This window comes from Diplotaxodon limnothrissa, linkage group LG18 (genome assembly GCF_057381915.1).
Source record: "Diplotaxodon limnothrissa isolate DT_005_m linkage group LG18, D_limnothrissa_male_GT1.1, whole genome shotgun sequence".
Taxonomy (NCBI): Eukaryota; Metazoa; Chordata; class Actinopteri; order Cichliformes; family Cichlidae; genus Diplotaxodon; species Diplotaxodon limnothrissa.
Genome location: NC_140613.1, coordinates 11841309 through 11868440, shown reverse-complemented (window position 1 = coordinate 11868440; position 27132 = coordinate 11841309). Strand labels below are relative to the sequence as shown.

Sequence of the window (27132 nt, the reverse complement as noted above, 5' to 3'; positions counted from 1 at the left end):
TTATGAGAGAAATTGAGACAGCTCAAATAAAGCACTTTTGAGACAAAGTTAGAGAGGAAAGGCTGGGATGGTTTGGACTTGTTATAGATGAAGCTCGCAGGCAGGAGGAAAAGAGGAAGACCACAGCGAAGGTTCACAGATGTAGTGCGTGGTGTGACAGAGGAGGATGCTAGGAATAGGGTGAAGGTGGAGGTACATGATCTGCTGTAGTGACCGTTAAAGGAAAAGAGGAAGAAATAGCCTTAACTTCCACATCAAGCGCAGCCCATATGGCTATGACTAATTAATGACAAATTACAAACTTTGATTAAATCAATTAGAGGTCAGAAGTGATAAAGTCTGAATGCTATCATTAGCTCAGCCTACAGTTCTTCCTGCTTCACAGGTGGATTCTGTACAATGTGTATCATAAATTACAAGGCAGGCTTGGGTCAGCAACACGCAGCCAAATGCACTGGAAAAACTTGGCAGAAACAAGGCCTATTCAAAAATAGACAGGAAGCTAAAATAAATCGTGTTTAAAAGAAAAACAAGCTACGAGAGATAATTACAACAACCTGGCAGTTCGTTTTTATAGCAACTCATTTTCCACTAACAGAGGTGATGGGGGAATGTGGGACAGGTGTGTAAGTGGGTGCAGGGAATTGGATGACTAAACTGCCAGGAAAGGGGGTTGGGGGTTAGGAGTAAGAAGGGAATGAAAAGATTAGAGAGTAAATAAAGAGGCAAGAGCAGGAAGTGAAAAAGCATAACTGTAACAATTAAGTTTAACAACCACCTCTTTTATTAATTCCTCACTCATGTTTATGAGGGTTGCCTTTTAGGGCATTTCTAGGAATAGTTACTGCTGTAAACACATGTTTGGTTTCAAAGAACGAAACTAACCAGGACAGAAGTACCCTGAACAGACCATACTCTGAAACAGCAATGTCTACAATAACATTACAATAACATTTCTCAGATCTCTCCAAATAGCATGTTGACTGACACTCTTACCTTTCTTAGCTGTAGGCTCCACGTCTGAAGGAAAACCTCTTGAAGGACACATTTTCTGGTTTTCCAGGAGAGACCCACGGGCCCTTGTCATCTCCATTGTCACCATAAGGTCAATACCATACAGTGCTTAAAGCTTAATGGCCACTAACAGCAAAAGGGCCAACTCGTCTGCACCACCCCTTAGCCTGCCCGACAGGATAAACACAAAATGTCTTTTGAATTGCCATGTTCCATTTTATGCAGCTTCAAGGCCGGAATAAGCAGCGGAGATTTAGATAAAAACTTTCAAACAACTCAAGAGGAGAAAAAAAAAAAAAGAGAGTCCAAGGTTTAAGCAGCTCTGATTGAAATAGCTTGGCCCTTCTACAAAAAAACAGATGATTGAATTCCTTATGATTGCTCCGCAGGCCGAGTACATTTTCATAAAACTAATCTCAAGCATGGATTTGGGGGGGGGGGGGGGGGGGGGGGGGGGGAAGCAGACAGTTTTGAGACCTCATTTCAATAAAACTATAAATAGCATCCATAGAAAGATGAACATTTACAGAATTTCATAACCACTCATTTTTTTCTTCATAAAACTCATAAAACTTGATTTCCTCAGGTAGTAGAAGCTGTATACGGTCCTTGTGCTACCTCGCAAGGTGTTACATTTATTTGACTACAACATCTGCATAATGGCTATTACTGTAACCATAGTAACACCTGTGATTGATGGCTTTGTTAAAAGGAATAGTTACACACCATTACACTGGTGTAATAGTGCATGGCAGTCATCTTAATAACCTGGGACAAAGCAATTACCAAGTCATTAAAAAAGGAATAGACTAATACAACATGGTGCACACAAGTGACGTGCCTTGAGATCAGCCAGTGTGAATGTTTTCTTTAAATAAAAATGAAATGTGTGTACAGGCTATGTGTTTTGTGTAATCTCTTGGGATTATATTTTTGTGCAATCTAAACTCATTACCTTTGCAGAGATGCTTTATTTTTTGTTCAAATCAGTCTTTGTTTCATGAGCGTTAAGGAAAGTTTGTCTGCTATTTCACGTCTTGTCTAGCTTCCTCATTTTACACTACACGTGCTCTAATAGTGTCATTGTGCATGCTAATTTCCATAGGGAATAGATTCAGATAACAATTTGATGGCTACATCAGGAACACTTGTTCACGGGAAAATCATCCTTCTCTGTACCTAGCAAGAGAATGAGCACAGCAGCACTGGCAGAGACTGAGACAATTCAAACTAGAAAAATTTGCATTTCCTGCGAAAATGCTGTGTGGATGCCTTAACGCTGAAGATTTCTGCTGAAAAGAGCTGAAAAAGTTGGAAAAAAAAAAAAACATTGCCCTGAGCAGGATTCGAACCTGGCCCTTCTGGTCTCAAGGCAGCTACTCATCTCACTGAGCCAAACCGATTCTCACAAAGAAGATGTGGAGAGACTGACAATTGTGCTGAAATGAGCAGAAGCGGCTGAGAATTGTGCTGATAAGAGGTGAAAAGGCTGAAAATTTTGCAGAAAAGAGGTGAATCAGCAGAATTTCTGCTGAAAAGAGGTTTTTGCTGAAAACAGCTGAAAAAGCTGAAATTTGTGCTGAAAAGAATTTAAAAAAATTTAACTGTTAACTGAAAGAAATGTTGCCATAAGCGGGATTTGAACCCGGACCTCCCAGTCCGAGAACGGATGCTCATCTCACTGAGCTAAAACACAGCTCAACCAGGCAAGGAAAATCAGTGACCCCACTGATAATGTGGCAGAAATGGGCAAAAAATATTGCATAAAAAATTCAATATCTCAAAAAGTATAGAAGTTATGAGCACCAAAAGTCATAGTAATAATTAGCAGAAAGAGCAGAATTTTTTAAAGTTTGAACAGTGCAAATAGCATGAAAACTGAGGGAGTAGTTAAGCGGCAAAAAACGTACGGAAGCAACCAGAATAATAAAGAATAAAGAGAAACAGGAACTTAATAGAGAGAGGAGATTGAGTGAAACAGATGTGCTGTTGCTCAGAGAGAGCAGCATACATACAGGATAAGAGCCCACACCACGCACAAAGCTAAAAACACGTGCGCAGAGTGCAGGGCCACTCGATCGTCCTGGTCGAAGACCAATCAATCTATTGCTGGTTGACTGAGATCCAATCACCATTCCCAACAGGGCCACAATGAAAGAATGGCAGACAGCCTGTGAAGACGCTCACTCTCTTGTATTAGATTGATGGGAGAAATCTTGGAGAGGTTCATGAGGCATCAAGACGAACATGCCAATAAAAACCTTGATGCCATTCAGCACTTACTGTCCGACACAAAATCTTTTCTCGTAGCTATAGTGAAACAACTTGAAATGCAGCTTTGAACCTGACAAGTACGCAAAATGAGAAAATCTACTTCTTCGGTGAGTTTGCCAGCTTTCAAGTCAGTTTCATGAGGATATCTTGCTGCTAGACAATATAGGTGACTCTAAGTTCTTCAGACATGCTGTCAGACCAAATTGGAAATCAAATGTGTTTAGTGTCGTCTCTAATGGTCACACTGGGAGGTGGAATGAAAAGCCAGACGTCATAGAGACAGGATATCACTTATAATCAGCACAAACTGACAGAAGTTAACTTTATGTCTATTAAAGGCACAGAACAAGCAGAAGCATTTGTGTGGCATTTTCAAGACTACAAAGGTCTAAAAATGAAGAAAGGCTTTCAGCTGAAGCTGAAGATTTTGTTTTCACTCTAGCACAAGCAACCAAACGAATTAATGACTTTGAACTTGTCAGATTAATCCTTTCATTAATTAATATGCGGCGTTATACTGGCTGTTTTACAGGGCAAGACAAAGCCTTTGGGGAAAGTCCTTGGGAAAATCCGTCCGTGTTGCTCTAACTGACTGTGAATAATTTAAAATATATTATTTTCAACAACTCCATAATATTAATTGGTCCTTGCTGCAAATTTTGTATTAATGAGTAAGCCTAACAGAAGCCTTTCTGTAAATATAATCAGCAGTAACATGGAAAATCACAGAGAATGGCTATTCATACGGATTCGTTTTGCCAGAACATTACTGGGACCTGATGTGGGGGCGTGAGGAAGCAGCAATGCCAGCATACAAACAAGGTGCTGCTGGCTCAAGTTACAGTATGGCCATTTAGTCTGTGTTTGCAGTCATTTTCCTTAAAAATCAGCCAAATACATCTGCTGCGCGCAGTAATTGGTGGAACATGTAAACTATAGGTCGTTTTGAACCATACACAATAAAACCACTATCTTGATTGCTTGATAGCAGATTGTCATATGTGCCCCAAAGTGCCACTCTGACTAACAGCGAGACTGCGAGAACAAATTTCAATATTCAAATTTGTGAATCCAAGATGAAAATCAAGCTCAAATTAACACATTTCGCAAAATACTTAAAATTCTTGTTTGTTTCACGTGCACGTGACTCTAAGTGCTTTCTGTTTCATTCTTGCAGGCAGTTTCAACAAGAACGACTGATTCCTTTATGTGGAAGGGAAAAATGTGCATTTAAATCTATTTATGTTCTTCCATTTATCTAATTCAGGGTGGCGGGGCCTGTATCCCAGCTGTGATACAGTGACAGGCAGGGTATCCTCTCAAACCCTTTAAGAAAATCAACACAAAAACACTGTTTTGGATCCATTTGTATCATGTTAAACAATTAATTGTATCGTGCTTGAATGCATCACTAATTAAGGGGCACAAAGTCCAAAGCAGCTTGCACAGGTTCATCCACAAAATTACATTTCATTTCAGACTGAGCTTTCTGATGATACAGGAAGTACTTAAAAAAAAAAGCATATAAAAAGAATTCTCATACCTCATGTTTCTGTTACTTTTCCTACCCTTTAGATTTTTGTAAATAGAGAATTTCAATACCCATTTAAAAAAAATCTGTATTCTTATATTAATACCACATTAAACTCTGACAAACAGCAGAAGAATAAAAGAAAGAGCAGCTTGAATACTAGCGACCTGTCTGAACTTGATGTTTTTATCTGGGGGGAAAAAAATGGGGGTGAAAGACTTTTGGAGATTTGCATTAGGCGCCAAGAGGATCCAAGTCAAGCATTTAAATGTGGTAATAATAAACCAGCAACAAAATAAGCTCATATAATCATGTAAAATTACCAACACTAGTTTTGTACAGTAAATGAAGTGTTGTTTCTGCATCTTGTGGCTCATACCAGGTGTATTATAAAAAATAAAAAATAAAAAAAAACTTCAATTAAGCACAAAAGACTTGAGAAAAATTTAAGTGGCTTTAGAGTCAAATTAGGTTTTTAAGACGCTTTAATGCTGATGGAGCTGGTTGGAAGAGGGATCAGACAAGTGAAGCATGGCAGGCCAAGGCAAGCGCAGCAGACTGGGTAAATATTGAATTGAAGCCATAAAGTTTTGGGTGGTTTTTTAGAGTAACTGGCCTCGAGTGACAGGTCGATTGTTTTTGTCAAAGCCTGCTGGTGGGTCTAATCCTTATTATGAAGATTAATAACATACACAGCAGCCAAGATACTATATTATTGGGTGCTACCCCAAGGCAAAACTGTCATTTACTTTTCCTGACTTTCTAGATTGACAGAAGCAATATAATCCTCATCTTCCCTGGCTGTTTATTGACGTGTCCAAGATGATCCAGCCGTGTGCGCACACTCTCGCTGCTCCTACTGTGTTAGCATTGGACACAAACATGGCACTGACTTGTTAACAGCTTGGTCAAATGGAAGCATCACTGCTGCTAATGCAAAGAAGCACAAGCTCACATTAGAGAAGTGCACCACAGCGAACGAGGGCCTCAGGATAGACACCTACTGAGCTCTGGACCTGTGGCTGCCGCAGCACTCTTCAGGCTCCGGCATGAACCCTGAAATGTCTGTCTCCTCCATCGTTTAATGACGGAGATAACCTTGAAATCTATCACACGTGTGAGGAACTGTTTAATTTCACAGCTTTTTGTGTCTAATTCAGAGTTGGGCAATTTTTCAAGTGCTCGTCGGGCTTTGCAGTGCTTCTATTCTGCTCATTTTGGACACAGTCACTTAAATCGCTCCCCAAACAAGGCAAAAATGCTTGTGAGGTATTATGATTTCTGTATTACAGAACAATAGCCCTGTGTGTGTGCATTTGGTCAACTTCTTGACAATTGTATTTGACTGTAAAAATATATTATTATAAAAGCACCCTAAAGCTACTACTCCATGACTTTTGCACAGAAAATAGAGTGAGTGATGAGGCTTTTTTAAAAATAAAAAAGATTAACCTGATACAAATCTACTGTTACTGCTTGACAATAGCTGAAATGCATCCACGCTTCATAAAGAATGAGGATTGTAAAGATGGCTTATTTCACAGTCAATATAAACACAGGCTGCAGCTAAGGAGAGAAAAAAAAAAAAAAAAAAAAAAACCTTTTCCTACTTCACGTTCATCATTTTGGCTTTCTAGTGTTGGACTTTCCCAAGAGTACACGAACACACCACATGCCATTGCAAGTGCCAGCACACAGAAAGCAAAGCCCAGCTGCTATAGAGCTGCTACATCAAGCATCACGAGCACATATTGGGTGGGCTAAAACATGCAAAAATGCCAGAGTGGTCTTTAAACATAGTTACAGAAGATGCACCAGTGCAGAAGAAGCAACAATGAATTCATCATTCTTTTGCCCAGGGTGCTTGCAGCAACACAGAGGAAAGAACACATACACAAATATGTAAAGCACCATATTCACATCTGCATATCCCTGTGAAAAATACAGTGCATTTCTGCCACCACAAATTTTGCTCAAAATATGTAAACAACTACAATATGTCACTGATAAGTCTTTTCTTTTGCTGGCTGTTTCACCTAAAAAATTTCATATTTATTTTAAACCCAAGAGGCTCAAATAATATATTCATTGGTTGCATTAATATAGGTCTTCAACATCTGTGTTTCCCCCGCAGGTTTACTGCTTTTCTTCTATCACATGGAGAGAACATCTTCTGCTGCACTTCCAGGAGGCTTATTACTTGTCATCAACTGAAGTAAAGCTATTTTCTCTCTTTTTGTCTCCTGGATGGTTAACTGCTAGGCAGACTGTATGTATGCAGGCAGTCCCATCCAGCAGGGACTCTTAAATCGAGGCACATAAATTAGGTAAATAAAGTAAATAAAATGGCTTATTTGGGGGCGGATCTGTCTGTTAAGGTTTGTTTTTTGATGATTCAAGTACAGCACAGAAGAATTCAGCTCATCAGTTTTTGTGAAAGTCACACTTTTCTTTTAACTGGCTAGAAATCAAGAATGATGTGATTTCATCAACAAATCATCGCGCATTTGACATTTCATAACATTCACACTTGTTGCTCATATTTAGGTTGTCACACATCCAACGCAAGACATATTTATCAGCCCAGATGGACTGACATATTATTGACAAACATTTACTTGCAATTAACATCTGTGACAAAAGAGTCCTGCAGATAAAAGCTAGAGGGAGAGAGATAATTGGCAAGCATCTTCCTTCCTTACTACTTCATGGTAAAATACATCCATTGATCTTGCTAATCTGTGATTAAGTTATTAATGCATATTCAGAAACAATTACAAAATACATGCTAATGTTTTTGTTGCCTTAATTTAGTTTGAACAAGGTCAATCACCGCCATGCTTTAGATTTAGAACTGAGTGACTACTCATCTGCTCCCAACACAGGTCAATTTGTCTCTAATCAATAGGCCCATCTCTTTCCTCAAAGAGTAAACTCATTGCAATGCTCCAGAGGTTCACAGGAGGAAGAACACACAGTCCTTGACCATGATATGCTGCTTAAAATGTAAATGAGTCTCTGAATAATGGGACAAGTCAGCAATGAATATGCAGACGACCACAAATAATTTTTGCTTATCTTATAAATCATTTTAGTTTGTTGGCATTTTGGAGGACTTCACTTTATTGATTCTGAACCAAAACCAGGGACTGGAATACATTTCACTGCGAGCTATGGAAAGTCTCTGGGTCTGTGACCTTGTTGCTACCTATGTTTTCCTTGGGTGATCAGATCACAAACGTGCAGCTACAAATCTGTACAATTTGTAAAACCATTATGTTCGAGTCCCTCCAGACAAATTACGACAAAGTTACAATTTCCTGTGTAGTCAGGACAAGGTCCTGGATCGCTTCCAACCCAACCTTTTTTTCACCCCAGTGGAATATTGTAAGCAGTACATAATACTATCCAGCCCACTACCTGTCAGAAAGGTTCAGTTATTCACAGTTAAACCTCTGCAAATATTACCTCAAGTACAATGACAAAAGCCAGAAACCTGCACTTACTAAGACTAATGGTTACTGGCATTCAATGGTTTATTTGTTCATGGGTTTATTTAAGCAATCCAGAAGGTCAAATGTACCACCATTTCTTTAAGCAGCCAACTGATCAGAAAGAAATTCTTATTTTTCACTAGCTACCTGGCACAAGGCAAAGCTTCATGAAAAAAGCTGGCAACATACTACAGGAGCAAACATTTCAACATTCCCGCTACCTATATACAGCAAACACTATCCAGACACTCGTTAATATTTCATTTGCAAATTAATTATTAAACGGTAATGATAATCATAGCTCATTAAAACAAAACTATAGAGCCATCAAATACGTCTAAAAGAAACACTGATCTTAATTTACACCCACATGAAGCTGCCCGTGAACTTTGTAGCATTATATAAGAGACCTGACATATCTGATTGGAATAATCCCAACGCCAGAGGGCTGGTGCACGGATAATAAAGTAACAGGCACAAGGACTAACATGGGCTAATACGGTTCATTAAAAATTTCCATCTCCGGCTGTAAAGAACATTATCACTTTGACCAGTGAAAATGGCAGCACTAACATGTGGATTCGTTTTATTTTACATGATGCAAAAAAATAACCTTACCAAGACATTTACCAACAATGCGACACTGTCCAAAATATAAGTCAAAACTATTCTAAAAGTTGTGCGTCATTTCAGAGAACCTAATTATGATAACTTTGACCAAACTGTGGCTACCATATTTGCTGCTTTCTATCAATATTATGCAAAGGTTTTCTCCTGAAAGAGTCATTTAGAACTAGGGCTGAACGATTATGGAAAATAATCTAATTGCGATTTTTTGCCCCAATATTGCGATTGCGATGCGATATGCGATTATTTTTTTAAGGTATTTGTCTTCTGTATTATTAAACAAAGACAAGCAATACATCATATAGTATGGCCAATACTATATTACATTAATTTTAAACTGTTCTTTCCTGGAAGACAGACCTCTGTTATGATGACATGAGGTGATGCATGAATTGATGACTGACATTTTTATTTAACTTCTTCAATCACAACAGTATATTTGAACATACACAATAGTTTATTTTTAGCTTACAAACATCTGAGCATAAAGTGCTGACAAGGAACCCTGGTGTAAACATTAAAATGAAAGTCAGTACAATGTGCAGATTGCAGAAATATACATAAACAAAATCAGTGGCTTTACCACACTCAGTTTTTCGACATCTGTGAACTACTAGACAGTCATTCAATTAAAAAATAATATTAAATAAATAAAACTAATAAATAAAAAATACACACATCTTACTGATCTCTGCAGTCAGTAACATTACACATAAAGTGCAAACATAATAGCAATTGTATAAACACACACACACAAACACGCCTTTAAAGTTTAAAGGCGTGAAATTGGACGGTCTAGCCTTCTGATTAGCTCAGAAGGCTAGTTCTGATTAGCGTCACCGCTGTCTCGGTGGAGTTTAATAAACTCGGCCGTCTGCTTCTTGCTATCTAAAATATAACCAGACACTGGTGTAAATTCTCGACTGTCTCATACTTCTGTTTAATAAGTTTTCTGTTTGACGTTTAGTCAGCTGTGTGAAAACCAAGGAGGAACCCACCCGGGGGATTAATAAAGTTTTATTTTATCTAATCTAATAACTTTAATCTCAGCCAAACCGATTTACTCACGAACAAACAAAACACTGAAAAAAGCCCAACAATAACATTTTTAGGTTGTCTAAGTGACTTATATATTACGTTTAACCCGAGCAGCGAAACTCCGCGGTGATCTGAAAATGATGTGCCGGGAGTTGTGCCGTTCTCGGCCGCATCAGTAACCCTCGAGCTCCCGGCTAGCTGTCGAGCTGGTGGGTAGCAGACGCCTCTGAAAACGTCGAAGCACTTTTGCAAATATGGGATATCTTGATAAACCGAGCAGATATTTGATGTTTACACAACTACTTTCTCGCCTGAAAATATGTTAAAAGTTTATTTTGTGACCCAGAAAGATTAGTATGAGTAATTTTAAAACTTAGTAGCGGCCGCCATTGCTGGAAACTGGAGTTTGGCTGGGCCGCGCTATGAATTCTGGGATATGGTAGTAATTTGGACAGCCTTCGGCGCGTCGCTGTGACGTAATCGGTCTACAAATGCGGCCTCAGGAGGATGCAGCCCATGAATTGTATAATATAATCGCAGTATAATCGCAGCCTTTGCGGTTAGAAAATTGCACTTGATCATGTCGCGATATTATCGCAAATGCGATATATCGTTCAGCCCTATTTAGAACTCCAATTATTTTTTCAATTAAAATAATCTTACTCATTTCCCAACTTTCTACTTTGATGTTTGTTTGTTTGGTTGTGGTACCTCAGCAGATAAAGTATGCCTGAACATTACTTTCAGATTAGATCAAAGTGGCTCAGCTTTGTGCAGGTACAAAAGCATAGATAAGACCTGAAACAAGCAAATGTGAGAAATACCTTTTTTCTGGGTTATGACGCTTCATAATAGTGAATGTCTTGTTATTCAGTACTTGCCTTAGCCTCATTTTTGATCATTTTTAGAACAAAGATTTAAGGCATGGTGTCATGCTAGTAACTACGCTCTGTGAAAAGGCAAGAATAAAATATTGGGGAAAAAAGGTTGTAAAGACTGTTGAAATATTGCATCGGGCTTTCTTAAATCAAACATTTATGATTTTCTCAATCGTTGAGAAGAAAAGATAACAAAAACTTTAACAGCTTTTCTTTATTTTCATTGGGTCAGACTCGCAGCATGTCTCATGCTTTTCACTTCAAACCCCATCTCGTAAGCTTTGTATGGGTGGGCAATGACGCTTGCCTCTATCACTTCAGAGCTTCATACATGAAAAGCAATCACAAACAGCACTATCAATCTACTTTCCCATTTACTTTGAAAATACTCAGTGAAGACATAGCAGAGTGATATCCATGGGAAAAATGCACTTTTCAGCTAAACATTACCTTTGCCTTTCTTTATCCAAAAGCACCGCTCTCAGTGATGGGGCACAACAACAGTAAGCTAATCAAAGAGTTAGAAAGTGGTCCGAATACTTATTTGTCTGAAATGATAGCCTGCCTGACAACTATATATTAAAAAAAACAAAAACATATCAGATGTGTAGAAAATGGACTCTACTGGTCTGTGCCGAAAAGGCAAATTAGTGTTTGTTTTCCCAACAGACACACTTTCAGGTTAAAGAAGAAAATCAACACTAAAATAATAACAACTGAGAAAAAAAATGCTTGTATGGAGAGAATTTACTTTAAGAGTATTTCATCAAACAAGTGCTGAACAAACAAACATGACAAAATTTGATGTCAAGCACTCAACTTCCTTCATCCACTGTCATTTATTTTACACTTGAGGCCAGCCACTCATAAGCTTCAGTGCTTTAATGGGGCTCTCAATGGTCTGTTGTAACGCTAACGATCTTCACACAGTCAAGATACACTGAACTCTCTCTTTCTATCTAAGGGTAGTATTTGATCACAGTTTTATTGTTCCGAGTCAGGAGGCTTAGCTCAATGGGCCCAAACGAGCATTCTCAACATTCAGCATCACCAGCTAGCTAGAACTACAGTTGGTAGCTTCTCATGTCTTTAGTTTCCTTTTACATAAAAAATGAACTCGTTTTAATATAATAACGTAGTCTTATCTTATCAGTTGATGATGTTTTCTTAAAAATATATTTCTACTGGAAAATAAGTTAAAAAGTTCCCTAGCTTGGCCTATATTACACGACACGAGCTAGCTCAGAAACCTACACACCAAAGCCAGGGAAGGGGAGAAAAACAAGCTAATCAACATGCAGACACAGGAAGCCAAGTGAGCCAGAGTCAAGCTGCCAAGCCGCCAGATACAGATCTGTCTGACACGGGGACCTTTTAAATAATCCACTTGTAAGTACACCGTTTACAAACTTTAACAACCTGCTTGGAAAAGCTGGTTTTCTGATGAGGGGCTGGGGGTGCAGGAGAAGATACATAATAGCTTGGACAAACATCATGCGGAGACTTCTAACACAGAGAGACTTTAAATGTCACTCATTAAAATCCAGAGTTACTGCTGCTGATCCTCTACTGAATTCCAGAGGCTCATCTGGGAGACAAGATTTGAGCTCACATTTTGCCTTCCTTTGGATCTTACGTAAGAATGGTGAGACAGAGCTAGGAATCTTCTAAAAAGGGGTTTGCTGCAACGCTACAAGCAGGTGATGTTGGCTAAAACATTCACTGTCAGTTTGCATTTTAGACGTTTCACAAACTAAGTCATATCTAGTTTGTGTAACCTTATTTGTAATATGATTTCCCGATTTCTGGTTCTGCCGGTCCCTACAATTCTATAAGAAAAGGCTAAATGCAATCACAAGAAAGGACATGTTTGATGTCGTTATGACCTTCAATTACAATCCGCCTGTTCATACGCAGTCCTCGTTTACCTGACAATGTGACTAATGCCCCTTTGCGTGTGAAGCATGAGACCATTTCTATATGTTACATAGGAAACAGCATGGGAATCAGAGAGGGGAGTGCCTGACTTAATAGGGACTAGAGAATCCTGAGCCCTTCCGAGAGGCACGGTGATGTTGTTTGCCACATTAATTGCTTTGTGACAATTGAAGGCTTTAAATAAATGGGCACCATTTCAAGGGACTCAAGCTTTTCCAAACATTTTCAGATTATGCCGTCTTATCTCAAGTACTGTATGCAATATTACCTGGCTGGAACAAATTCAGAGCTGCCAAGAGGATCCAAAGATCAGACATGGAAATACAACTTATTAGGATGGGAAACACTCAAAGAAAATTCTTAAGACTAAGCTGTCCAGAGAAGCTTAACTGCACTGTTTCACACTATTTCTGAAAGAGGAGCTCTATCTTCGATTCAAGATAAAAAGGAATAATTTTTTTCGGAGGCAATTTCTATTTCTTTGACAGTGGTTCCAACTTCAACTCAAGGATAAGGTTCATATCTGTATATACGCTTTGACAAAGAAAGATAAAGGTAGAAAACTGCTTATCCTTGGGCTGACATTAAGAACTACAGACTACTTATTCTGCTCTGATGTCATAAATTTACTTCTGTTTCTTTTCGTCTGCTGAAAACTTCACAACTGCAGATTGAACGCAGTGAACTGGGCGAGGTGTAAGTATACTTGCATTTCTGTGTGCATGTTTAGGCATGCGGTGGTAGTAGGGGCTCATACTTATGCTGGGAATGAGAGCCAAGCCATTAAGCGCATCTTGAGCTATAAATCAGCCTTGGTCAACCTGGCCAAGAGCATTTTCAAACCCATTTGCAGAAGATAATGCCAGCTATTCCTCCCAGCCCCAGGGACAGAAGAGCTAGCCTCATGAATCATTGCCCTTTTAGTGGAGCTGTAACATGGATCTCACCTTGCTGAGTCCATAGGGTCCTCTTGACTCTTCCTGGTAGGCACAAACAAAGGGTGTCAGTAAAGTAAAATGTTTGAGCTATGACTAAAAAAAAAAAAAAATCCAAAAAATTTAGTTATAAATCATAATGACTCAGAGCTGACGAAAACCAGGTTAAAAGAAAGAACAGACCCTCCACCGCAAATTAGTATGCAGGATAGGAATACAATACTACAGAACACCAAAAAAAACAAAAAAACAATTAATGACACTGACATAATATAACTTATAATATAAGCCTAAAAGGGATGTCTAACAAAGGTCTAACAAAGGTCTTGTTCAACAGCACACAGTTTTGTTTTTTTTCTTCCAAAACACTGCTTGTTCTATGTCTGTCATCCACATGCAAATGCAGTTTTAGGTCATAGACCTTTGGGAAAACTCCTTCCAGGTCAAATATGTTCAGAAACTCTTGCAGCATTGACATGAAAACAAAACTTTTTTCTAGGCTGCTAATCATCAAGAGACATTCAAAAAAAAAAAAAAAAAGAAGGGAAAAAACACAGAACATGTAAATGTGGACTAAGACATATCTATTCCTGTGAAATAGACATATACTGTTTACGTATACGTCACTTTTTCCTGAGGGAAACTTTGCAACTTGCTCTAAGACAAATTTGTTCAAGTTAATTTAATCAAAATCATTTTTGTAATAGTAAAAGAAATGTTTCCAAAAAGATTGTGGATTAGCTTAAACAATTTGACTACACTATTATTTTATAACACTTTTTAAAATTTGCAACTGGCAATATCTCATTAAAGTCAGGTTCAAAGAAATTGCCAAGTTTTAATGCCATCATTAAATCATTAAATGCAAACTAGCTCACTTCTCAGGTGTATCTATGAAGACTAAGAATGCCTTAGCCTTCTTCTTGTAAGGGTTTACTATTTTATTCTTGCAAGAATCCAAAATTTCCAAGAATTAAAACTAAGATTGAAAATAAAGTCACATTTGTTGATCCAGTGCACGTAGTCATCAGTCATCAGGGACTTTGCATCCTTCTAGGGAACAGGTTGGGTATTTTTTAATATTTTTGTAGTTTGTCTTGTATAATAGCGTATATGTTGTGTACGATATTAAATACAGTTCTAAGTTAAAGCAAAAATCTATCTAGCAATAAAAGCTGAAAATTAGCTCCAGCTTTAATACTATGATATGCTGTATTTTGCATTTTATGCTTGTGTATTTGCCACTATAAAAAGAAACATAAAAAAATGAGTAAATAAATATTTATTTATTTGGAAGATCTACCACACCCATGAATGTGCGGTAATGGAAAATAACCTTTAGACCTTGTTGAAATGGAAAGCAGTCTTTTATCCAATGTCCATAGACATTAAATCTACAATAAATTCCATTTAGTACCAACAGAGCCAAATGAGTTCCCCTCCCTCCACCACCTAAACCACTCTGTAACCTCATGCTGTGATATTCCATTACTTTCTGACTACAGTTAGGAAAATTCGACAGGATTTCAGCTGTGCACTGCAGTGTGTAACCTTGAAATGTACTTATTGTGAGTCTGATGAATGTTGGTTATGTGCACCTACACACAGGGCCATTTATATTATCATAGCCCATATTTATATATAAATGGGATCCAGGAAACAACTTATCATGTTGGTCACTGCAAAGATATTCCATTAAAAGCAAGTTCAAAAGTCTCAGCGCTTCTCCATTCCCTCTTACTTTTACTTCACTGCAGAGAGATGGGAGTGAAACACTAAAACAAATCCCTCAAGGAAAGTATCAGACACTACAGCTTTATCTGTTGGCAATTTTTAAAATGCAATTTAAAAATTTAAAGTTTTTTGTTTTTTTTTAATAATATCAGAGAAGGTGGACTTACACTAAAGAAAAGCATATGGTTATTTACTATTGTTAAGGTCGATGGGAATGCGTCCCATTTGCTCTGGACTAGGCATTTTGAAGCCTAATGTTCATTACCATTTTGGACACTGCCAAGTTAATATTTTGGAGTTAGTGCAAAGTTACAGACTGATAAAATACTAGAATTTCCTTCATTAAAACTGGAGCACACTCCTAGGACAGTCTGTAGCACACAGCAAAAGTATTACAAATATTGGTCCATCGAAATGCTCCACAAGAACCAACAACACAGACTCCAGTTGAGTGACTTGTAAAGTGATATCTGAAGGGGGGGAAACCAAAAAGGTTTTTCAGACCAAAACATAAAACCCCCCACAAAAACCCCTATGCTATTTAATGATGTAGAGTTGGGCATTTTAACAGAAGAGTCTTTGGTGAGTACTTTACGATTGATGCTTTCAGAGCCAGCTTCAAGTGGCCACTGAAGGAACTTTTTTTTTTTTTTTTTTTTGCATTTCCACATTGGCTTTACAGCAGATTTTGTTGTTTAGTGTAAAACTACCTCCACATGTACATGAGTATTTTTGAAAATGCAGCTTTTTCTATGTGTTTGGGCCTTTCATTCACATGTCAATGGCATTTTGGATAAGTGAAACTAAGACTTCTAAGGTTTTGCTTACTCTTTCCCTCTCCGGCTTCAAGACTTCTGATTGGCCAACATTTCTACGCGGTTAGGATTTGGCGCGTTCTTAACAGTGTTTGACTTAATTTTTTGCATTTACATATGGACAGAGATATTTTTTTAAATCTGCGTGTGTGGACCGGATTTAAAAAAAAATAAAATCAAATCTCTGTTTTCAAAAATACCCGTGTACGTGAGGCCTAAATGTACAAAATTTTGCAGGTTTGTCCCCCTGTTGTGATTGTTGTGGCCATCTTGTTATCTTACTCGAATAACATCCTAAAGGAATCAAACTATCATAAAAGTATATAAATTTTAAAAAAAAAGAATAAACATTCACATATGTTTGTGATTGTTATCACCTGTTTAACGCCAGAGACCCTAAAGATGCTATCCTTTATACTCTGAATATATAAATACTTTACACATTTCAGTATTTCACAAGTACAAGTTAGAGACCTGATGGCACATTATTGGCAGCCTCATATTATTAGGTTTTTTGGGGGGTTTGTGCAATGCGCGACTAGCCGTGGGAAAAGTCCTCGTTTAAGCATTGCTCAGCCCTTAATTCATTTACTGAATTATTTCATTACATGGCTTTATTGGAGTCACTTGTCTTCACTTGTGTCATAACACTAGCTTTCCCAACCGTCTCACTCGAAGGAAAGGCCAAAAGTCAAGATGAGATTTAGACAGCACATAATTTAGTCTTTTTGTTGTAGCTTGATTGTTTTTGTATTCTTTGTGATTTATTTGAAGTGGATATTTCTATTTCAAATGAAGTGTTGGGTCTGTTCAGCTTTTATAAACTCTGACAAGCCTTCCTGCAAAACATAGGAGACAAAAATCTTCAGACTCACATTACAAAATCCAGTTTATTTCTCAGTGTGCCATTTTTATTTGCTGCTCTTAGTTATTCACTGCTTCACCGTGAGCTGCAGTGTGACACGATGACATGCTGTCAACACTAATGGTCGTTGATGGCATCAAGGCTCTGTCAGGAGGACACAATAGGTGCTCAGAGCCAAGGCCCTCGGTAGCCCTCCACACACGAAGAGCTGTCATCTCTGTCCCTCACTGCCAAAGAGCCCCACCCCCACTCCCTAAAATCCTATCCATCTGCCATATCAGCGAGGCAGACTGAGTGCAAGGCATGCACTTTTCTTCCATTAACTTGTGTTTTAGCATGACCAGTTAGTGCCAACGAGGGCTCATGTGTCACAATTCACTTGCCACAACCATCTCAAGGTCAGTTACTCAGTTTTTGTTTACGTGTGAAAAAAAATGTTTGTCTTGTCTTGACACAATTTCAATATTACCAAGCCTCTAAAAACCAAACCAACTGTGAGACTTCAACTGCTTTTACAGAGGCTGTACGCTAAAAGGAATTTGACAAGTGTCCTCTCTTCATACTGATTTCTTGCTCTTTTTCGGAAGATTTTTGCACCTTAAAGAGCGCCCAGAATCCATGTCCTCGTATAACCATATTCTCACCAAAGCTGGTAATGGACTGGACAGTTATTCCCTTGAGCAAAGGAGCTTTTGGGGGGGGAAAAGAAAGAAAGCTGGAGTGTACTAACATCCATCTAAAGAAAGAACGCATGCGAGATAAAACTTGCAAAGTCATGATTCTTAACATAACTGGAAAATTGCATTATGACTGTCAAATGTTTCCCATTATCACTTAGGCAACTATGCTGCAACATGTCAATGAAGAACAGTAAAGCACTAAATGAAAGATGGGCATGTCTCCTATTTTTCTAAAGATAATTTACCCAGTGTTAGTGTAAGGCAATATTTCTGAAAATCGAGAAGTCAAACCGTGTTTAGGGTGAAAAACTAGCTCGTTGTGAACTGCACTCAGTGCTTAATCTATGTATGTGACATTTAAATCAGCTTGATAAGACAGCTGACTGTTTGACCTTCATGTAATGTTCTGCATCAATTCAGGTACCAATCTGTGTGTTTGTGAGACTATGTGAGTCAGTGTGCCCTAATTAGATGAGAAGCTGAAAAGAATAGGTAGTCAATGACAAGTGCAACGAATGACACCAGCCGCTGAACCGCTGCTCTATCCATTTGTCCCCATCCAGCATTTGTCTAAAATGAAAGAGTGCGTCATCTGCAGACTTCTGCTGACTGGGCAGATGAACGGCCAAGGCACCGAGGCCTTAGACGTGCGTTGCATGTTCCTGTCAACAGCCCGATACGTTTACCAGTACACAGGATGGGATAATACCCTCTACAGTGGCAAAGCCCAAGCCTCAGCATCCACAAAACTGATGTCAACGTCTCCTTCAAAAGAAGTAATAACCCACGAGCGGCAAGTGTAGAGCACATGAAGCTATTTGGACTCTAATTCATAAAATTCACATTTGGATTTGATGCATTACAGTGGCATTACAATTTCATATGTTTTCAACACCGCAAAAATAAGGTCTGCCTGAGGACGAGTCTCATGTTTCCATTTTCAATTTACTATGATACCATCTTTATGAAGGCATAAAACTACGGTATTCGAGAGCACAAAGTGTAACAATGGAGTTTAGTCTCTGCAAGAGGTTTCTCAGTGGGATGATACAAAAACAAAAGCCGCCACATACAATGCAACAAAAACATTCTCATGTAGTGCCAAACCACAAGACATCGCTTCAGATGAACAACCATATCACTGCTGTTGAACAGATACTGAGGAAATTGCATGGTCAATAGCCTGATTTATCGCCGCACTGAGTTATGCTACATTGTACAAGGTGTTGCTACAACAAGCATGTTATACGCTATAATTTAGCAATCAGAAAAGCAGAAAATATTTTTTTCTTTTGAGAACACAGAGGCAGTGATATTCAGTGTATTTCAGATAGTAATTTCTAAGCCACTTTTCCATGGATATATTATCGTAACTTAACTTATTGTATAAGTACTTACGACATTGTACTGTACATTTTTCCAAGCCATCAGCAGCATCGTCATCAGTAGGCCCCAAACTCATTATTATTGATAATTCTCTACTTAAGAATCACATTCCTCTTAATAAAAGGCAAAAATAAACACAATGCCATCATTAAGAACAAATCACATGATCCTGATCTTTCTCTTTTGCTTAATTGAAAAGAAAATATACAAAAAAGCAGGAATGCTGACATAGGACGTTTAAAAAAAAATAAAACAGTTACTAAACTCAAGACACCCCACTTCTGTGTGTTTTGGGGGTTACGGGTTTTAATTAGATGGCCTTTTGAGAATGCAGAGCCATCTGGGACTGTCTGAGATCACAGGGACAGCAGATGAATAGCAACAGTTTCTACATCTCACTGTAGACTTTGTTATGCATACCAATGGGCAGCTAACTGCACATTGTGTGTATGATGTCCCACAGTTGTCCAGAGTTTCCATTTCTCACATCAGAAAATTTGTTAACAGGGAAAAAAAGAGACGGTGATGTTCTGGGCTCTCGGGATTTTAAATCTTCAAAAGTTCTTCAAAAGTTGCATCAAAAACCCTTTTAAAGACAGTATTTAATTATAGTGCAGCAAATGCCAACCGTTTTCACTGATGTTTGCATCTTTGCTTTAACAAATGTTAAAATATCCAGCTTTTATTAAATATTTTTAAATAATACAAGTGAGATACAGCAACACTAACTCAACTTATAAAGCAACCAATAAAGCCCCACTCCACCAGAGTCACTGGCCTCAGCTGACAGGTTTGTGAAATTACTGCAGCTTTTCTTGAGTTCTTGTCATAAATAGAGGCAATAACAGATCACTGATATCCTCAAGGCTGAGCCATCAAATTCCAGAATTCTTCACTCATTAGTCTTGGAACTTTTCTCTGAAAACTCGCTTTTTCTTGCTCTTCAGTGACACTTTAACTGTGGAACGAGTCGATTTGTGCTTCAAAGTAAAAACTCAATCGACGCTGCTTGGTCCATTTAAGTAATAGCGATGTTTTATGTATACACAAGTGCAAGTCAAGTTACATACATGTCCATAGGTCTCCACAAACAAATTGGACCATGGCTCTAATTCACTCTCAGCAGCTGGAGAGAAAAGCTTTACCACTTAGGGAAAAGGCTGCCTAATCAAAAGCAGATGGACCCCCTATATCTCCGACTGCCTAAATGAAAACAGACAGAACTGATTAACCTAACATATGACCTTTCAATGTCATCTGTATTCACTACTTCACTCAGTAGCACTCACATAGTTTGAAGTAAAAAACAACAAACCGCACAAGGAATGGATAAAAAAAAAGGGGGGGCACATGGTAGAGCAGGCCATTTTTAGCCCCTGTGTCTGTTTCCACTTTTCCAAATGCAGAGGTGCCCTGTAAAACATTGGTGTAAATGGTTTATAATGCCACCAGTGGACTCTGAAATGGTAGACCTGGTTTCAGTCAGCAGTCAAATTGCTCCTACATTACCCTTGCAGACAGAGTAGTAAATCATTCTTTGCCTCTATGCTGCTGACGTTAAGGAACAGGCATTGTTAAAAATCCACCATGCGTGCTACTAAGAGCACCCTGTCTCTATGTGGGGATGGGATGCTAAAAAGGACAATAGCTGCTGCTTGCAGCATCCCCATAGATGCAACGGCAAGATATCCTGATCCCCTAGGCGGAAAAATCAGCACACCTCATATGTGCATGTGAATCTGAACCCTTATACCTACAGTTACTGACCTGATTTGCAGCTCTGATTGTAAACTTTAGCTTACAGACAAACAAATTCTATGCCAGAAACACATCACAACCAGTTTGAACCAGTTTGAGTGGTTTAAAAAAAAAAAAAAAAAAAAAAAAAAAGAGTTTTGGTTTTTCTGTGCCAACGCCCTGACAGTGGGCCAGTGAGGCATCTCAGAACAGTTATAATCCCCTATAAACCTGAGAAATGCTGATCCCGCCCACCACAGACCAACGCACTATGGGCAAAACCTCTCATTAGAACTTCAGGGCCCTGAAATTACCAAGATTTTACCCATACTGAAAGCATGAGAAAGCATCGGCGGGGAGAGGGCTGTGCCGAGTGGTTTTTCAGTGTGTGGCCACAGAGGAGCTGGAGCTCCTTAACAGTGCCATTCAGCCCAGCCCCTGCCAGGGAGTACCGGCATATGAGGGAGCTGAGGCAGATGCTCTGGCTACTAGCCCCAAACCAGGCCTGCTAGGAAATACCCTACACAAGAATACACAAATCACCACAAAGGCCAAAGATGTACTGAGGCCAACAAACACAACAAATCAACAACATGAAAAGGAAAGTAAATCCTCAGTGAAAAACCTCATTTTTCACTCAAATATTTTAAAAGCAGGTTAGAGTATCGTTACTTTTACTTTGTGTGTGTGTGTCCTTGCTAAATTAATTGTGACAGCTTTCCACCATTTAAAGGAATACCAAAAACCTGAAACTATCATGTTGATAATGATTGCCTACAGGCCTGCTTTAGATGTATAGAAATGCCATGCTTTGATAAAAAGCCTTTTATTTGATGTGATTTATTTGTAAAATCAAATTTTTTGTTTTTTTCCTGGCTTTGTGTGTGTGTGTGTAGGAGGGGGTAAATCCAATCACTCCCTTATCTTTTTCAACTTAAATCTTTGCATTTTCCTGTTTTGTGTTGTTTATTTGCTTGTTTTCGATTAATACAAATGCCTGAGTATCCCACCCGAGGAAGTGACATCCTAGGTATTCCAATCTTTAAAAGGAAAGTGGATTTTTCTTCAGACCTGGATGAAACCTCCCTGGGTGGGCACCAAAACTTCCTCTGCAGTATAAACCTAAATTCCCTTGCTAGAAAAGAAAGTGAGTGTCAGCTTAAATCAGCAGCAAGCCAGCCGATTCAGATTACCAGCACATCGATCGGTGCATCGCTACCACTGAATGCAAGATGTCCCCCTCATCACAAAAGCCCATTCTCATCAGCAATGCAAGCTTCAAGTTTCTGGACAACACTGTATATTTCCCAGTGGACAAGGATTATCTTCCAAACTCGATGTGATGTCACAAATCCTGTTCTCAGAATTTGGGTTTAAAATGGCTTTAAATGGCTTTAAAAAGTGTATCTAAAAACACACACTTAGGCAAGCTGTGCAGGTATATTAATGACTGTCCAAGTATTGCAATATTTTGTAAATAAAAATTTTATTCATTTATTTATAGATACTCTTATTTTGAAAGCTCAGTTGCTACTAGCCATTTAGCCCTGGTCCTTCCTGTCTAATGTTTTCCCTCTGACAGATCGCTGTTGTGGTCCTCAATGTCATTCAGCAACCTTCCACCATCTCTGACTGCATCTGCCAACTGTAGCTCTTGTTCTGCTCTGAAGCTAAACAGTCATTCTGAAGTAGAACCTGCAGCAGGTGGGAAACACCTGTTGGTGCTGCTACGCTGAACTTGCTGACGCTGGAGAGCAGGACAGAAGTCATTGTTTCTACCTGCAGTTCCAGACAATTAAGATGAAGTCAGTTCAAATGATGTGAGAACGACTGAAGGAGAACCAGCAAAGTAATGATCTCTTATCCTTTACATACCTCAAACCCAGTCTAATTCTGTGGGAAACACTGCAGAACACATCTTTGTCTACAGTGCAGTTCAAGCTGACCAAAAAGTATCTTAACTAAAGCAGATTTCTTAGCTAAAGTTTTTTGATCTGTTTAATATCTGCTCTGAAAACTGGAGAATAAAACAATGAATTTTAATCAGCAAAGAAATTAGCAAAGTGCTGATTGACCTCAGTAATAAGAACTACTTAATTTCAGTGTGCACAATGACGTCACCGCCTAAGGGCCTAGGATATTTTCCTGCACACACACACACACACAAAATCCAAAACAAAACAAGCAAGCAATCGTGGGCCAGAGTATAATCCTGCGGCAATCACAGTCAAATAAGTCACGTCTTTTCTTGGGGGGGGGGGGGGGGGTGTAAATTAAGCCTAATGGCTTGTGGGAATGTGCCAGCATTCAAACAAACATATACCATGGTCAAAAATACAAACACACTTCACTGAGAGCATTAAAAAGATATAGATTCATTCTGCAATAGCTTTCACAGCTCGCAAAAAAATAGAGTAAACAGGAAAATGAGCCAAGATAAACACAGCAAAAAACTCTAACTCCCCTACAATCCATCCAAAGCAATTTGAAGAAAATCTTAACGCTCCAGCTCTGTCAACACACGCTTAATTGATAACATGTCTGTCCACCAGAATAATTCAGAAACATGGAGCCAAACAGAAGCACCATCAGAATCACCTACTTTGGGAAAGCAATGACATCCAAGTTTGACAAATCCGTACGTTTGCTGGTAAAATAATCTATATGCATAAGCCACACACCATCTATAGGACAGCTCACTACAAATGTAGAATAGAAATACACCGGGTCACTTTTTTTTCAGCTGGCAGTTAGAAACCCAAACATGCAGCAGGGCCCAGGATTTGGTTGCAGAGAGCCTCTGATGCAATTCCAAGAAACTAACTCACCCTGTATCATCCTGTTACAGTGTGGCTCATGGTTAGCTCTCCTCATTGTGTCTGTGACAGCTTTAAACGGATTCGTGTATTGATAAAGCACAGCCATGAGCCCACTTCAGCATATAACCAACCCTGCAAAATTGCTTCCAATCCTTTCTTTAAATAAACCCAACAGGGCGAGGGATTGATGCAATGCTGAGGAATCTATATGTATATCCACCCAGTGAAAAACCAATTGACATCTGTTCACGATCTGAACCGGCCTCGAGGTTATCAGATGATGTGGCGCACCTGCAAATTGTAAACGCTGTCATAAAAATTGCTCCACAATTAAAGTCTCTCATGAAGGGCTGGTGATGAAATCTATTCTTTTTCTTGCCAGAGATGCAAGGAGCAGTTTCTTGACATGAAACCTTCCTCTGCAGCCAGTGCTGCAGCAAGTGTGAGGGATGAGACACACATGACAGGAGCCTCTGCAACTGATGGGCATACAAGGACTCACCGACCTGTCTGGTAATGATAAATAAAGACAGAGCAAAGATTTCATATGCCAGAGGGGGGGTGAGGACTCACCGACGTGCCCGCGCACTCATGCACGCTCGCACGAAGTGAAAAAGCCAGGTCTGGAGACAGCTAGGACCTCCGGGCAAATCGTTCTTTATTGTAATGATCAAAATGGGATCAAAATCACCGCATCGCAATTACACACCCTGCGAAAAAAAGGAATGAAAGAAGAAAGAAAAACAGGGTGACGATGGGCTCGCAGCCCAAAGACCACCACTGCTCCCCCCGTTTATTCTTTCATTAGTAATTGTCGACAGATTTTCAGCATGGTTAAAGATTTCGGTCCTGCGAAGACTCCTGCTCACTGAAAAGTGCATGCAATCTATGAAATGCGCAGGTTTGCGCTTACAAAAAAGAAAAGGAAAAAATAAGATTAATATTCCACCTCATCTTTTCCCTTTTACCTACATCTGAGTGGGTAGCTTTCTTTATGAAATGAGAGGCAGGATATTTCTTGGACCGTCTCTCAAGCGGACCACATATTAGTCGCTCTCATTCGGCACTGAAATAAAAGTTGCTGTTAGCTATACATTTAGAGTTAGCATGTATAAAACAGCAACAAACTGTGTGCGTGGCTGTCTGAGGTTAGTCGGAGCCCCATTTCCCCCCCCAAACGGAACGACAGCAGTTCACGTAGTGCACCTTTAATGCCATTTTTTCTAAGTGTTTCCACTTTTAACAAACAAATTCGTGAACGTTTGAACAATAAAAAAAATCCGCAAGTTATGCAACTTAACGGCACCGCTAAAAGCCGCGTCTCAAGTTCAATGGGGGACATTTAGACAGAGATAACGTGCACTTACTGAATCTCCTCTTTGTCACGGCCGTTGGCATTTCTCTCCGTCTCTCTACCACAACGTTTAGTCCCGGTTTGAGTTTGTAGCGAGCACAACAATCCACTTCATGTAATTAACAGCCACAAAACGGGAGTTAGAACCAGTCCAAGGAGTAAAAGAAGCGAAGGAGGGGGGGAAAGATACGAGTCCAGTGCGAGAGGAACACGAGGTCCTATCCCGGTCAGCCGACCGGGGTCGTGGATACTGGATCTATTCGTGGCAGCTCCTGCGTCTCGCCGCTAACGGGTTAACGTCAGCTTTAAGTGCTCAGTGTCGCTGCATGCATGTGAGGGGGAAAAAACCCCGAGACGATAAGAAATGAGACTTCTTCTCTTTTGTGTGAATTTTCTTCTCTGGCAAGTTAATTAGTAAGCACAAGTCTGCGCACAGTCTCCCCCCACAGAAGGAGCTGTGGAAGGTAGGGAGTTGTTACGTCTCTCCCTTCACAGTCACGCTTCTTTCTGCCCCCGTGGAGAAAACACATACAGGTCGGTCAGCAGGATTTTCGGATTCACTCGGCTGCACTCGCTTCTGTGTCCATTCATCTCTGTTCCTGAAGTCCTGTAGCCTCTGAAGGCACGCACTAGACACAGGGGGCTCTCAAAACAGTCATTTTGATTTCTCTATTTACACTATACGCAACTGCTATGGAAGACAAGGCATTTTTCTGCAACGAATACGCGAATTTGGAAGTTAATTATGGTTCAGAAGGCAAACACAGTTCTTACATTAAACTGTCTACTAACTGCTGCAACGAGCAAAGTCGTGAATTACCACCGAGAATAGAAAATTTACTATTAAGTACTGCCCTACTCTTCAGCTAATAAAATGCATCTGCATCCTCAAACCTCATCCTTGATCTCACCTTGTGAAGGCTTTGTACAAAGGTACAATATATATATGAATATAATTTATAAGTGCTAAGCAACTTTGTAGCTCTTTCACCACTAGCTGAAATTGTTTGTTTTTTTAAAAGGCAACCTTGGGAGATGGTGGCAAGAACAATTCCCCACTGTGCAGTGACACCCAAGCATGTTAACAAGTTTTCTTTGACAACAAATACTGCACTGATTTTAAAGCAATCCACAATTATTTTTAAGAAAGATTTGCAGACTGACTTTGTGGTCTGCAATCCTTGTATATTACGCTATAATTTTTTATTTCTGATGGTGATCACTTTAAATCTGGACTTGGAATCCAGTTTAATTGTAACCCACTGGCAATCAAGGACAGTTTTTGGGACCAACAGAATTCACGGGGACAGAGAATGGGCTCTGCTTACAGTGCAGCCTGGCTGTTAGTGCATGAGCACTCAAGCGACACAGCTGAACGTGCAGGTCATGGATACTGTGACCCCCAGTAATGAGGACCTAAATATCTTCAGGGTTCTGACAACCCATCTACTCCGCCTTCTAACCTTACCATGATCAATCGTTTGCTTGGCAGAACCCCTGCTGTACTGCAGCTCCAACCTATCTGCCACACCTTCCTAATAACTGGTGCAAATGACGTTTACACAAGGTTTTACCCTGCCATAAATGTCTCTTGCAATTGGGCAATCAAGCAGGTCCTGAGTTCACCACACACACAGAGGCTCACGAATATATTCACCTCTACTTCAACAAAATGACTTGCTACCTGACCTCTGAGTGATTGAAAGGGAATTCTGTTCCTTTTGGCTGACAAATGATAATCACGGTCTAATGCATTGTTCCAGGAATAGAATCTTGTTGCACAAATAAGAGGCCGAGCCAGCTTTATTACACTCTAAAGGAGGCCATTGTTTTGACACAACAACCTTCAGTATGTAGGTGCCACAGAGAGAAAGTGGTGCATGTGTCCAATAACGCCATTACATATCTCTGGTGGCCAAAACCAGGCCTGTTTTTCAGTTTTAGACATCTCTCGTGGACAGTGTTAGAGACCTATAAACAATCTTTGTTTGTCAAGGTCAAAGAACATGTCTA

At 39.4% G+C, this 27132-nt stretch overlaps 1 protein-coding gene across 1 annotated transcript in view; it reads right to left on the bottom strand.

Annotated features, from left to right (window-relative positions):
* LOC146613161 (receptor-type tyrosine-protein phosphatase F) overlaps positions 1–25617 on the bottom strand; it is a 172017-nt gene extending 146400 nt beyond the window's left edge. The window contains exon 1 of the mRNA XM_085377198.1: positions 25133–25617. The gene's annotated coding sequence lies outside the window, so the exon portion shown is untranslated. The remainder of the gene's footprint in view (positions 1–25132) is intronic.
* Between the last annotated feature and the right edge of the window lie 1515 nt (positions 25618–27132).